Genomic DNA, 12920 nt, shown 5'->3' with positions numbered 1-12920 from the left:
GCTGCTCCTGACCCATCTCCAGGCAGTGGGCAGACATCAGCCACTGTTTACCAAACACCTACTGTGTGCTGGGACCTGTAGACATTACATCTTTTCTCAGCCCCGTGGCTGCCCGGGGTGGGTGCGGGAGGATGGTACAACAGTTACAGGCTCCATAGTCAGTGATTTGGGGCCAAATCCTGGTTCCACCACTTCCTGCTGTAGGACTCCGGCCTCACCCTCTGCTAAGCAGCTCAACCTCACAGGGTCTGCGCAGCAACCAAATGGGAAAACAAAACCAAACCATGATGCCCCCAGGCCCCAGCAGTCTTGAAATCCTGACCGCTGGGCTGTCACCCTCAACTCACAGATGAGAAAAACTGAGGCCCCGTACTTGGCAAGCAGGAGGTGGACCATAAACCTGATGAATCATTCTAGGAGAAGGAACAGGGATTTGAAACCAAGTCTGGTGGACTCTGAACCCCTTTTCTGCTTGAAGGTTTTGCCAACTTTTTTTTTTTTTAAGCAATTTTTTCTTGTTTCCCAGCTCAGCTTGTGGGTCACGCGGCCTGCAGAGGACGGGGCAGGAGGCCCAGGCCAGCAGCCTGACCCATCTCCCTGGCTGACCCCCAGGAACCCTCGCCCTGCCATACAAAGTCCCCCTTTCTCCCTCCCACCAGCTCAGGGCGGCCAAGTGAACAGCAGAATACCAAGTAATTAAGCCGGCGCGCACCATCCGGGCGCCCGGGAACACTGTGGAGTTTCCCTTTTATGTTTATAGCAATTGTATGAAAATGTGCAACATGGAGCAGCACCAGCTGACAAATGAGACGAAACAGACAGGATTCCGGGCCGGCTTTTTTCCGGGCCTGATTGGCATTAATTGTGAGCGTTTACAAAGCACAACTCGGCGCCTGACATTTGCTTCAAGCGAACGTTTCCTTCTAATAGTTTTAATGATTACAATGGGAGCTGGTGATCACTACAGGCGGGGAATGGGCTGCCTGGTGCCTGGCCTGGTCTCACCTAGGTCCCAGGAAAGGGGGATGTTTCCTGGGTCCCACTTTCCCCTGCTACCTGCTGCAAGAGGGCTGTGCAAGGTGCCCAGCCTTGGGCACTGGAACCCCCGCTCCGGGCCTGGCTGCCGGCACACACAGTTGGTAAGGCACATGGGGAACCCACAGGGTGCAGACCCAGGGGAGGGAGAGGGAGAGGAGGAAAGAGCAAGCAGGACTTGGCTGGCCTGGCTCTAAGGCTGGAGTACCTCGGTTTCCTCATCTGTAAAATGGGGGTAGGAAGTGCCCCACAAATGCTGGCTGCTATTTTCTTGCTGTGTAACCTCGGCTAAGCTCTTTCCCAGCTCTGGGCCAGACTCTCCTCACCTGAGGGGCAGGGACTTGGCCAGCTGGAGTTGCTCAGCCCAGGGTTCCAGTCCCAGCTCTGGCCTCTTTTCAGCTGCCTTGGGAGAGTCCCTCAATCTCTCCGAGCCTCAGTTTCCCTCACCTGTAGAATGGAGTTCATCATTCCCACAGATCGCAGGGTGGTTTCCGGATGCCAACGAGAAAGGGAATACAAATCCTGAATTCCTGGCAAGCCAAGTGTCTGTGTCTCGTTTTCTCTCTGGAAAGTCCTCCAAATACCTCCCTCATGCATTCCTTCACTCACTCGTTCATTCATTCATTCAACATTGGGTGTCCCGATTAGAAACTTGGGAAGACATTAGTGTGCAAAGCAAAGGATCCCTACTCCCACCTCATAAGGGAAGACAGATGACAAGCAGAGAAGCACTTTACATCCAGCACCCCCATTTTACAGAGGGAGAAACTGAGGCACAGAGAAGGAAGACCAACAGTCTGAAGTGACCCAGCTGGGACGGGGTGGCATAGGAATCGAACCCTGGCAGGTTGCTTCAGGTGAGTCCTCTCAGAAGCTCACACAGGCCCTGGGGGAAGCCTCATCTGAGGGCCTCAGGAGGCGGGCTGCTGGCGCCCAGTGTCCTTTCCATCTTGGGTGGCATTCATCTGCAGAGCCAGGCTGCAGAGCCCTGCACAACCAGGGCAAGAGGCACCTCTGGGAAGAAGGGAGTCTGTGAGGCCTGGTCAGCCCCATCCTCCTGGAGTTGCGTTTCTTGGGTAGAAAGGGGACAGGAGGCGCCTTGTCCTTGGGGTCCCGTGACATGGTTCTTTCACACGTTTCCATGAACATTGTGCAGTGCCCATTGCACACCAAGCCCTGTCTCACAGGCCATGCATACAGCGTCAGCCAGGTAGCTGGAAAAGGCCAGGACCTGGTACTTGAACCGTGGCACGGCACGTGCCAAGGCCCAGAGCTGCGAGAGATCTCAGTGGGTTCAGGAGCTGCCAGCAGTTTGCTGAGGCTGTCCCAGCCTCTCTGCAGTCAGATCTCAACTTCTGGGTGGGTCCCCTGGGATCCTCTCATCTCTGCCCTATCTGGCCTTGCCAGGACCACCCTGCAGGAAGCCCCTGGGGATGGGTCACAGCTCTGTGCTTGGTTCCAGCCAGAAAAACCTTGGCAATTGTTTCTTTTGGAGTTAGTTTGTGGGGTGGGGAGAAAAAAAAGGGGGATTTTTTTTTTCTCTTTTGCATATGGTGGCACAGATGGGCCCATGATCCATAAAAACTGTTTGCAATTAAACTCCCACTTTGCATGGCTGGATTTGTCAGTTGTCTGAACCGGGAGTGGGGAGCTCCACACTGACAGGAAGACAGGACGCGGGATAGGGCGGGGCAAGAATTCAGCAGGAGGGGCAGAGGCCCAGGACCCTGCTCTGGGCTTGGGGCCCGGGCCGATGGGGCGTCACGGCAGCCCTGCCAGCTCCCTCTCCGGGCATCCCCCAGCCTTCGCCAGGAGTGGGAGCACAGCCAGGCAGCTGGGGTGGGGCTTGGCAGGGCTTCCCTGCCCAGTAGGGACTTGGCCAGTGCTGGGTGCCCTGACTGCAGGGGTAATGATGGTGGAGAGAAAGGAGCTAATCACCAGTATGCCCCCACCAGGGACTGGGCCTGGGACCCAGGACATAAGGAGGGTGGCTGGGTGGGGCAAGCCATAATGGGGGTTTGGTGGGCAAAGTGCAATGGCAGGTTCAAGACTGAGGTGCCAGAACCTCTGGCCTAGTTGGCAGAAAGAATCTACAGTGGTGCCAAGAAGGGCTGCCAAGGGCCAAAACTGGCTCCTTCCTCATCCCCAGGGAAACTGACCTGGCCTCCTTATGTCCCTTTGAAAGCAGGTAGGGAAATCAAGGCAGGTACTGAGAATATCTCAAGGGCCTACGCTTCTCCTGCCCAACCAATGGGCTGTCTGCATTTGGGAACCTTTTCAGAGGGTTTCCAGAATGGAGGCTAGGGGACTGCACTCCTCCCACCCACCCTGGGCTCAAAATGCCAGCTTGCCACCCCTGCTGCTACCCTGGGACGCTTGCATGTTTGGCTTAACAAATGCATCATTTGGCTTTGGGAAATCCTGAGATTGCTAATAATTGTTCCCTGATGAAAAGAAATAAGGCCCTGATACCCCCTTCCCCCGCTCCCTCCAAGCTGGGAAAGAAAAGTCATAAAAATAGCTTGTTATCTCACCTATTGAGGCTCCGACTGGATGTTACTGCTAATTGGGTATAACATCCTTGTCTTGTTCTCTCAGAAGCTAAATCAAGAAAGCGCCACTGCTGTGAACTAATTATATCTCCGGCCTGCAGCCTGCAGCTTGTCTCTCCCTTTATTGAGTTAAAAAATGGTCACGAACCTTCATCTTTCATCCCCCCAAGCGCTGGGCCCACACTGCCCGCCAGGCATGGCTCGAAAAGTGCAGACAGCCCAGCAGGAAGGTCTAGGAGGGGTCCTGGGGACAGGCAGCAGGGTAGGGGAGTGGTGAAAGGGAAGCCCTGTCCCAGGTACCTGCCTGGCCCCCTCTTCTGCCCCTCACTGCCAGGCCTGGTGTTCAACTCCGCCTGGAGAGAGGGACTCTGGTCTCTCCCCACCTTGCAGCTGGGCCCCTGGAGAGGTCAGGAGCATTTCAGTCCGTGGAGTTTTCATTAATTCATTCATTCATTCAATCAATACTTCTTGGATGCCTACCTACTGTGCACCAGGCACTGTTCTAGGCCAACGCTTCTAGTAGACTGAAGGTAGCCCCCCCAAGCAACCTCACCCGGGGTTCACAGAGCTGTTGAATAAGTACTCTTACATGGGACCTCACTGTTACTCTGCTCAAAGAGCTGCCAGAGCTCCCTATTATGGGAAGGCAAAGTCCAAACATCAAGGCCAGCCCTGGCTCCTTCCACAGTCCTCTCTCTCCACATTGTGGCCACATCTGGCTACACACTGCTCGCTTAGTAAACACTCTCCTGTCTGCCTCTGAGCTGCCTCTCACGCTGTTCCCTCCGCCCTGAAGTTCACCCTTTCTGGCTCTGCCTGTCAGAAGCCCACCAGCCTTTAAAGCCTGCAAATAAATGACATCTTTTCTGGGAGGGCTTCCCTGTCTGCCTGCCACCCATAGTCCTATCCCAGGCTGTGAACTTTGACACCTGTGTCTGAATGTCAGCTCGACCACCCAACAAGTGTATGACCCTACTCTGCTTAGCTGAGCCAAGCCTCAGTTCCCTCATCTCTAAAATGGGTTAAGAATTTTCCCTGGAGATGCAGGGAGGCTTGCTGCAGGTGTTCTGCAGAATGATGAACGCGAGAGTGCCCAGGAAGGACCTAGCTCTCAGGAGGAACTCAATACATGCTGTTATCATCATCCAGACTGTCAGCGCTCAGAATCTGCACGGATGAACACAAGTGGGAGTTAGAAGAGGGTAACAGACCCTCCCACCTAAAAGGCTCTTGTGGCTTAAGAACAACCTGAATACACAGAGATCCCCCAGAATCCCTCGCTGTCCCCCTGGTCCTCTGAGCCACATGGAGATGGACCAGAGGCACCCTGAGCTCATTGAGGCCAGGCAGGCAACTGGTTTCAGCTCACAGGCCCTGCTGATTGATTGGCGCTGCCTGCCCAGAGCCCTGGAAGGAACCCAAGGTCAGGGGAAGAACTCAGCAGGGGAAGAGGGCAGCAATTGATTGGCAATGTCTGCCAAGGGCACAGCGGTGTAAGGCAAGCCAGGCCTGCCACAGATTTGCCATCCTTGACATTTACGAAGGACGCGGCTGAGTCTGGGTTGGGAGGGGTGGGGGAAGGTGACCTGCTGAAGGTTATGAAGCTCATAAAGGAGACAGCTGGCCCAGAACAGGGTCCCCTCAGCCCCTGCTCAAGGATCCTACCATGCCCAGTACCCTTACAGGCAGTGAAGAGGCAAAAGCTTGTGTGGATAATGAAGGGGGTTCTGTGGGCCTGCCGTGTGGCCCAGGGCTGCTGCTTTACATCGTCAAGGCTAAGTTTCTTCATTCACATGACAGGGATAAAAACACCTTTCAGAGAGGGATATGAGGATTAAATGAGAGAACAAAATGCCAAAGCACGAAGCTCAGTCTGGCACGCAGCAGATACCAGTGTCCTGTGAATCTCATAATAGGCGAAAGTGTTCAATTACAAGTGCTACCTCCTCCAGGGAGCCCTCCCTGGCTACTCCAGCCAGAAGTAATTGTTTCCACCTCTGATTTCCTTTAAGAGACTGGAGGTGGCCCGGGGCAGGGCCCACGTCTGGCTTGTTCACTGCTGTGCCCCCCTGCCCCTGGCACAGTGCCCACACACTGTGAATTCCTCCATTGTGGCGATTAACCCGCATGCACTTGTTGGGTGGCTGAGCTAGTGTGCTCGAGGCCTCTCCCTCGGTACACGCCACCTTTCAGGGCAACTGGAGCTTGTTCATCTTCATGTCCCCAGCACCTGGCAGGGAGCCTGGCCCGGAGCAGTGAAGCTCTCTGAATGAACGGATGGATAAAGAGCAAAAATAGCAGTTCCTGTTTACTGCCCATTGGCTATCAGTTATTGCCAAGTCTCACAGCTGCCCTCTAAGGTGGTCCCTTGGCCCATCACAGATGAAGAGACGGAGATCTACAGATGTCGAGGGGCAGGGCCAAGCCCTGCATTCAGGCCTGGGGACTTCATGCCGGGAGGCCCTGCCACCTCTGCCTCCCCCAGTGCCAAGCTCAGGCCTGGACTCTGTGAAGCAGCTGCCCGTGCCCTGGCAGCGAATCCTGGAGGAGACAGCTGGTGGCTGGACCTCCCTCCTCCTCCAAGGGAGGCCCCCCTCCCCACAGACTCTGGGTCATTAAGTTCTGCGTCATTAAGTCCCCGTCCCCGGGAGCCTGTTCACAGCCAGTCTCAGCCTCACCCCCTGACCTCCCAGGCCTTTGTCCCCTGTGCCCTGTGCACAATAGCAGGGGCCCCCAGGGCCCCAAACAGCTGCTGTGGCTGGGACGCTGGCTTGCTGTGGGGCCAGGACTGGCCCCGGCCTATACTCAAGCCCAGCCCACCCAGCTCTGAGGGGCTCAGCTAAACCCCGGCAAGCACTCTGCACATGCAAGCTCACCCCACCCACAAGCCCATGAGAAAGCTGTTGTGACTCTCCTGAACAAAAGAGGAAACTGAGGCCCAGAGGGGTAAAATGATTTCTCTGAGGACACAGCCAGTGGGAGTGCAGGAGCTCTTTCTCACTGGGTTTCAGCCCACGTCTGCAACTCCCAAGCTCTCTGCTGGCCTCTAAGGCACCGGGATCTTAACTGGCCCCTGCCTCTCAGATGCCTTCACTGGCCTCCCTCTTCCTCTGGGCCTCACGGCACCCTTAGCTCAGCACCCAATGCCCCTGCACACCCTCCTAGTTGATCTCCCTTTCACCTCCACCATCTCATAAGCTCCCCCTGCCATTCCTGCTCATGCTCCTGGGTCTCCAAACTCCATCTGCCGGAGACACCCCCATTTACTGAATGCTAGGCAGAGCCACTCAGTCCTCAAGGCACACAGCACAGCCCCCTTTGTCAGGAAGCCCTTCAGGACCAGCTGCAGGTTTTCCTTCCTCCAGCCCTGCTGTGGCCCTGTCTAGAATTCAAGTTAACTGCAGACTCATCTTACTCCCTCTAGAGGCTGTGGGCCGTCTGATTCCTTATAACTTAGCCACTGGGACGGGGGCGACAGAGTGTCCTCGCTCAGTCTTTACCTAATGCCTGGCCTTACCGAATGGAACCACGAGGGGGTGGGAAGAGGAGGGAAGCTGGAACCCCGCCTCTGCCTTCCCATCTCTGGCTGCCACGGAACCTCATACTTCTGCCACTCCCTGGCTATGTGACCTAGGGCAGCAAAGTATAATACCTTCTCTGGGCCCCTACTTCTCTGCAAAATGGGGATGGTACCAGCACGTGCATTTCTTAGGGTCAGGATGTAGACTCTAGAAGGTACTAGACTGGTGACCCGTATCCAGGCATGATTACATGATTCCTGACTGTGGCCACTGGAGTGGCCAGGGTATGAGTTTGGGGTCAGAGAGACCCAGATGGTGGTTGCATATTGGCTGTGTGGTCTGGGCAGGTCGCCCCTTCCCCAGGGCCTCCATTTCCCTAACTCTGAAGTGGCACTAACTCTGCCCACAGGAATGCAAGCCCCCCATCACAGAGACCCCATCTTTTGTTTGACGCATGCAGTAGGTACTCAGATATTTCTCAACTAAGCAATCAGGGGTCCAGGTGGAAGGAATCCATCCCTCTTCCCAGCCTCCACCCTCTCCAGAATCCCCCTCCCCACACCCAGCCCGTGCAGACTAAAATAGTCATTAGGCAGATTTCAAAAGATGTCAGTAGCTTATAATTATAGTCGACATCCTTCTGAGATAAAAGTGATTACCTTGGATGCAAATCACTTAGCAACCAATCAGGGCGGCGGGCGGCGCCCGCGGAGGTGACCGGCCGGCACCGCAGCCCTCCTCCCGCGGCCCGCAACGCACAGGCAGAGAAAGCGCACAATAGCTCTTGACACGCAAATGGGTTAACACAATAAAGGCGGCTCCGGCCGCTGCTGGGGGAGAGCAGCAATTCCCGGCCCGCGGGAGGTAATAAAGCGGCCCTTTTGTGAGCGCCTCCTCGTTCTCACCCCCGCCCCGAGCCCAGAGGAATCGCCGCCTGATTGAATTACGGTTCATGAATATGAGCTGCTTCGCTGGCTTCCTCCGGTTTGTGAGGGATGGAAAGGCAGAGGGGGCCGGAGGGAGGTTGGGGAGGGACCCCCGGCCAAGTCCCAACCCCCGCAGAAGCTCAGAAAGGAGCCACGAGTGCTCACCGGGTGGATGGGTGGGGGCTTCAGTGGACAGAGAAGCAAGCCCCTGGCAGAGGCAGCTGGTAGGGTTGCGGCCTCTCCCTGCAAATGGGGTCTTCAACCCTTGGCTCCAAGGGACTGAGTCATTCAAGGCTCCCTTCTGAGGAGGAGGTTAACAGTAGCCATGACAACTTGTGTTTATTGAGTGCTTACTGTATACTGAGTGCTGTGCTAGGCCCTCCCTGAATCCTCACCAGACCCTGTGCAGTGAGTGCTATGGTCGCTCCCTCTCACAGATGAGTAAACTGAGGCTCAGAGAGGCAAAGGTACTCACCCGAGGTCACACAGCCTGCAAGCGGTGGGCTGAGAGTACGATCCAGGCCCAACCCATGCCAGAGCCTGGCACCTAATCAGGAGCCACTGCCCATCACCAGGGCGCCTCAAGTTTCTCATCAAGGGGGTTCAGCAGCCCAGCCCAGTTCTGGTTTAGTCCAGAGCAGCCCTAAGGCTCAGAAGGGACAAGGGATGGACGGCTTACAGGAATTAGACAAGTGAGAAGGATTAGTGGGGGTGGGGGTAGGGCCAACCTTCAGAGAGGAGACTGCTCCCAGAACTGAGGTGACCTCTTCCACGCTTACGGGAAGGGATGTCCGGGGTTACTGTCCTTGTCAAGGGAGATCACTGGATCCTCTGCCCTGCTTAAACCTTCCCCATCCACCTGAGGCTCCAGGACACAGCACCCATGGCTGCCTCTTTCCCCATCAGGCATGAGGGCCCACACACATCACTGGCTGCTCTGGGGCCACTCCTGCCACCCAGAACAGTCTTCTCACTCCTGTCTGGCACATTCCTATTTGTCCTCTTCGTGACTCACGTGGCACCTCTCCTCTAGGGCTTCCTGACCCTCAGGCTGGGTCAGGAACCTCATCTGCTAAAGTTTGCCCTTGCCCCATCTACATCCCAAGAAGGTCCCTGGGGTGGCCAGGGGCAGCCTCACCACCTCCCTCCAAGCAAGTCCAGAAAGGCAGATGACAAGGAGTGAGTTTCAAGCCACACCTTCCTTCCCCTAGTGCTGGAGAAAGGAGTCCTGGGGGTGAGGGAAGCAGATGGACCACAAGGCCCGGCGGAAGTTGTTACTCTGCTCAATGCTGACCTGTAGGTCATAGGAAAAGAGGATTCAAATCTGCCTTTCAGTGTGGACAAAGCATCTTGGTGGGGCCAGACTCCCCCTCCATGGCTGATAGCCTCTGATGCCTGCAGGGACCCCTGTCTAATAAGTAGGGGTGTCCCCCAGCCCCATGGGAGGAGGTGGTAAGACCCAAAGACTCCAGAGCCAGGAGGGCAATTCAGGGCCGAACCTCTGCAGCTGCCTGGCTGATCACCTGTAGCCCATCACTTCCTCTGTTTAAGCCTCAGTTTATTTATCTATAAAATGGGCCACAGCATATGAGCCGCTCCAAGGAGTAACTGAGATCGTGTAAAACGCCTGGCATATAGGGAGATGCTGAGAAAGCTGGCACTCCCTCCTGCTCATCGTCTGGCACACTGATTGCCAAGCCCAGGGAGATGAGGGAAGGGAACAGAAGGAATTGCCCAATTCTGACAGCCTTTCCCTCTGCCTTGGCTGTGGAAGTGTAAATACTCGGCGGAGGGCCTCCAACTGCCTGTGTTTGTGAATCTCTGGCGCGCACTCCGAGTTTGTTTCTAAACTGGGAAGCTTCGAGAGGCAGCGCAAACAGCCCTTCTGCCCACCTCTCCCGGCTCTCCCCCAATCTGCTGTTGCTCCTCTGTCCTTGGAAGCTTGTGTGTTTAACGACACCATTTCAGCTGGAAATACCATCTCCCTGCCAAGCCCCCAAAAGCAGCTCCACCGATATTTATTGACCTGTTAATCTAGCTAGAGAGCCTGGTAGAAGAGCAGGGAAAATGCTCACTGCGGAGACTGGGGCCTGGCTTCTCCTAATGACCCGAACACACACTTTCTCTGCTCTTACCCCGCCCCACGCTGCTGAAGCAATGACACAGTTTTCGAACCTTTTCCTAGAAATGTGATCACAGCAGTTTCACCAGCATCCGACACTGGCAGTAATTGCTGGAAGGGACCTAGACGAATCCCAGAACCAGCAGCAGGATGCTGGCTGGGGGTTCTCTGGGCTTTGCAGGGAACAGGGCCAGTACTGGGGTGTGTGTTGGTTGGGGGGTGCCCTGGCAGAGACACAGTTTATTCAGACCTTGGTACTGATGGGCCTCACTTGCCCGCCATTCACTTAAGCAGCCTCACAATACGCTTGTTGAAATCCTCTCAAATACCAGAAGGAGCAGGGGGCAGTCAGGAGTTCCAGGTTGGCCAAGGCCCCTCACCTTGGGATAGAACAGCATGAGGAGCCCCTGGACTAGAGGGTGCAGCAGGCAGCAGCTCCTCTGCACCTTCCCTGGCTCGGGGAGGGGCACCCACATTTTCCCGAGCAGAAGTAGCCTGTTGGAGGGCCGGAGACCCACACCTCTCTGGGGACCCTGGGAACTTCAGCCTGCCGGGTGGGTACACGGTGGGGTTCAGGGAGGTCTCTTCTACAGCATCTCTTTTCAAAACAGAAAGTTGCTCTGTCTGGGAGGCCTGAGCCCCCAGGCACTGCCAGGCTACATGGGCAAAGCTCTGAACACCTGTCCTTGGGGGGAGGAGCATCAACAGGGACAGCTGGCACTGCCTCCTTCCCCCACCTCATGGGGCGCTAAGGATTTAGGTCAGAGGACTGCAATGATGGGGGTGGGGGGAGTCTACCTTCACCCCTCCATTACGCAAAGGCATCCCCTGGTTACCACGACCCTGGCCCCTCTGGCCTTGGGTCAAGGCAAGTGGTGTTGCCACGGCAACCCCGGTGACATCAGAAACTGAGACTTGACGTCACGTCATGTCGTGCCCCTACTGGGGAACCTACCGTCCCTGCGAGTTGTGGGAACGTGATTTGAACGAGGGCTCTGCTAAGGTCTAGCCCCATGGGGCACAAGCCTCAAACGTAGCCACCTGCGTTTCTGGAACCCCCAAACCCCCCCTGAGGTGATTTGCCTTGAAGATCTCAGAGGCTGCTCGGGAGACCCTCAACGTTTTCCCATCCGGGGTGCCCCCCCACCCCCCAGCCCTTCCAAGACACTGGAGTTCCCGGGGAATTTTCGGATGACAGAGCCGCTATCTTTGTTAGCTTTACGGGTGGGGTGACCTTTCCTCTCTGGCAACCAACCCGCCCAGGGCCCCGCGGAATCCGAACGGGCCTCCAACCTCCACTCCCGTCGGCTGGCCGGTCTGAACAAATTGTGTTCGGAGGGAGAAACGGGGCAGGCAAGGGTTATCGCTGCTTCAGGACCCCCAACAGCCTAGGACCCCTTCTGTCCAATCCCGGCTGCCCGGACGCCAGAGGATGCCCCCAGCTCCAGCGCAGAACCCCGCCCTGCACAACTCACCGGATCAGCCAGGCCGTCGAAGGGCACCAGGTCTCAGCTACCACGACGCTCCGTTCGGTGGGTCGCAGCCATGCAGGAGTGGCAGAGGCTGCCTGAGGAAGCCCCCCTTGGGGGCCGATGCCTCTCTCCGGGTGGGAAGGGGCGCTGTCGGTGAGGGATATCCGGGCGCCGGCCCGCGCCGTCCGAAGTCGGGTGGGGGGAGGGGGGCTCCGCTCAGCGGGGATCACGCCCGCCCCGGACGGGGGCCGTGCGGGCGCTCAGGCGACGCATCCTCGCCGGGGCCGGTAATCGCCGCGTCCGGCGGGCGGCGCTGCGCCTCCCCTCGGGGCCCCGCTCAAGGCTGCAGCTCGGCCCGCGCCGCTCCCAGGGCGCCCTCTCCGCCCGCGCTGGCAGCCCGGCGGCCGCGGCCCCTTTCGCCAGCCCCAGCTGCAGCCTCTCTTTGTTGCTTCCTCTCGCTAGCCCGCCCGCCCGCGGCTTGCAGCCCCCTGTTCGCCCCGAGGTGGGGGAACTGTCTCCTCCGGGGGTTGCACGCACCCGCAGCGGCCCCGGCTCCTCGCCGGACATACACCGGCCCCCGCAGGTTGCAAAGAGCAGCGGCGAGAATGCACCGGCCCCTCCTCCTCCTGCACTGAGCCCCGGGTGTTGGGGGAGGGGAAGCCGGCGAGCAGCGGCGGCGGCAGCGGGCGACGCAAGCTCGGATGCAGCTTCGGGGGCCTCGGCGCTGAGAAACAGCCGATCCCAGTGGCCCAGGGCGGACACGGGGACGGCTCGGAGGACTGTGCACCGGATGTGCGAGCTCGCGAGCCGCAGCAGGGGCCGCGCGCGCTGGGCTCTCACGCGCCCATGGCCCCGGGCGGCGCGCGGGGGCTCCCGGGGCCGCAGCCTCGCGCCGCCTGGCGCGCGCCGGCGCCTCGCCTCGTCTCAGGCCCGGGTGCCGCGCGCCGCGTCCCACAGGCGGCGGGCCCGGTTGTCCACCTCCCCCGGCCGGCGCGCGCAGCCTCTCCGCGGAGCGGCCGGCCCAGCAGTCCTGCCCGCTGCTCCGCTCCGGCCCGACTGACAGGCGCGAGCGCCGGCTGCAGCCCCAGCGTCTCGTCCCCCGCCCGCCCCCCGCGGCCCAGCCCAATCAACGGCGGCTGAGAGGCGGTTACCAGGGTGACGCGGCGCCGCGTCCTGCGGGGGGCGGAGCCGGGGGCCGCCACGCGCGCTTTTCGCGGCAAAATTCAAAGACCGGTAGGGCGGCTGTCCAACCTCCTCCCCCAAGCAGGGACGCGGCGGAACCTGCCTCGCGA

The 12920-nt window shown here is 58.2% G+C and overlaps 1 protein-coding gene across 1 annotated transcript in view; it reads right to left on the bottom strand.

The window, feature by feature from the left end:
- The window catches only part of FAM222A (family with sequence similarity 222 member A), a 55956-nt gene extending 43807 nt beyond the window's left edge, over positions 1-12149 (bottom strand). The window contains exon 1 of the mRNA XM_025402193.1: positions 11632-12149. The gene's annotated coding sequence lies outside the window, so the exon portion shown is untranslated. The remainder of the gene's footprint in view (positions 1-11631) is intronic.
- Positions 12150-12920: the final 771 nt, after the last annotated feature.

Source organism: Theropithecus gelada, chromosome 11, assembly GCF_003255815.1.
Source record: "Theropithecus gelada isolate Dixy chromosome 11, Tgel_1.0, whole genome shotgun sequence".
NCBI lineage: Eukaryota > Metazoa > Chordata > Mammalia > Primates > Cercopithecidae > Theropithecus > Theropithecus gelada.
Note: the sequence above shows the minus strand (reverse complement) of the source record. Positions and strands in the feature narration are given on the sequence as shown.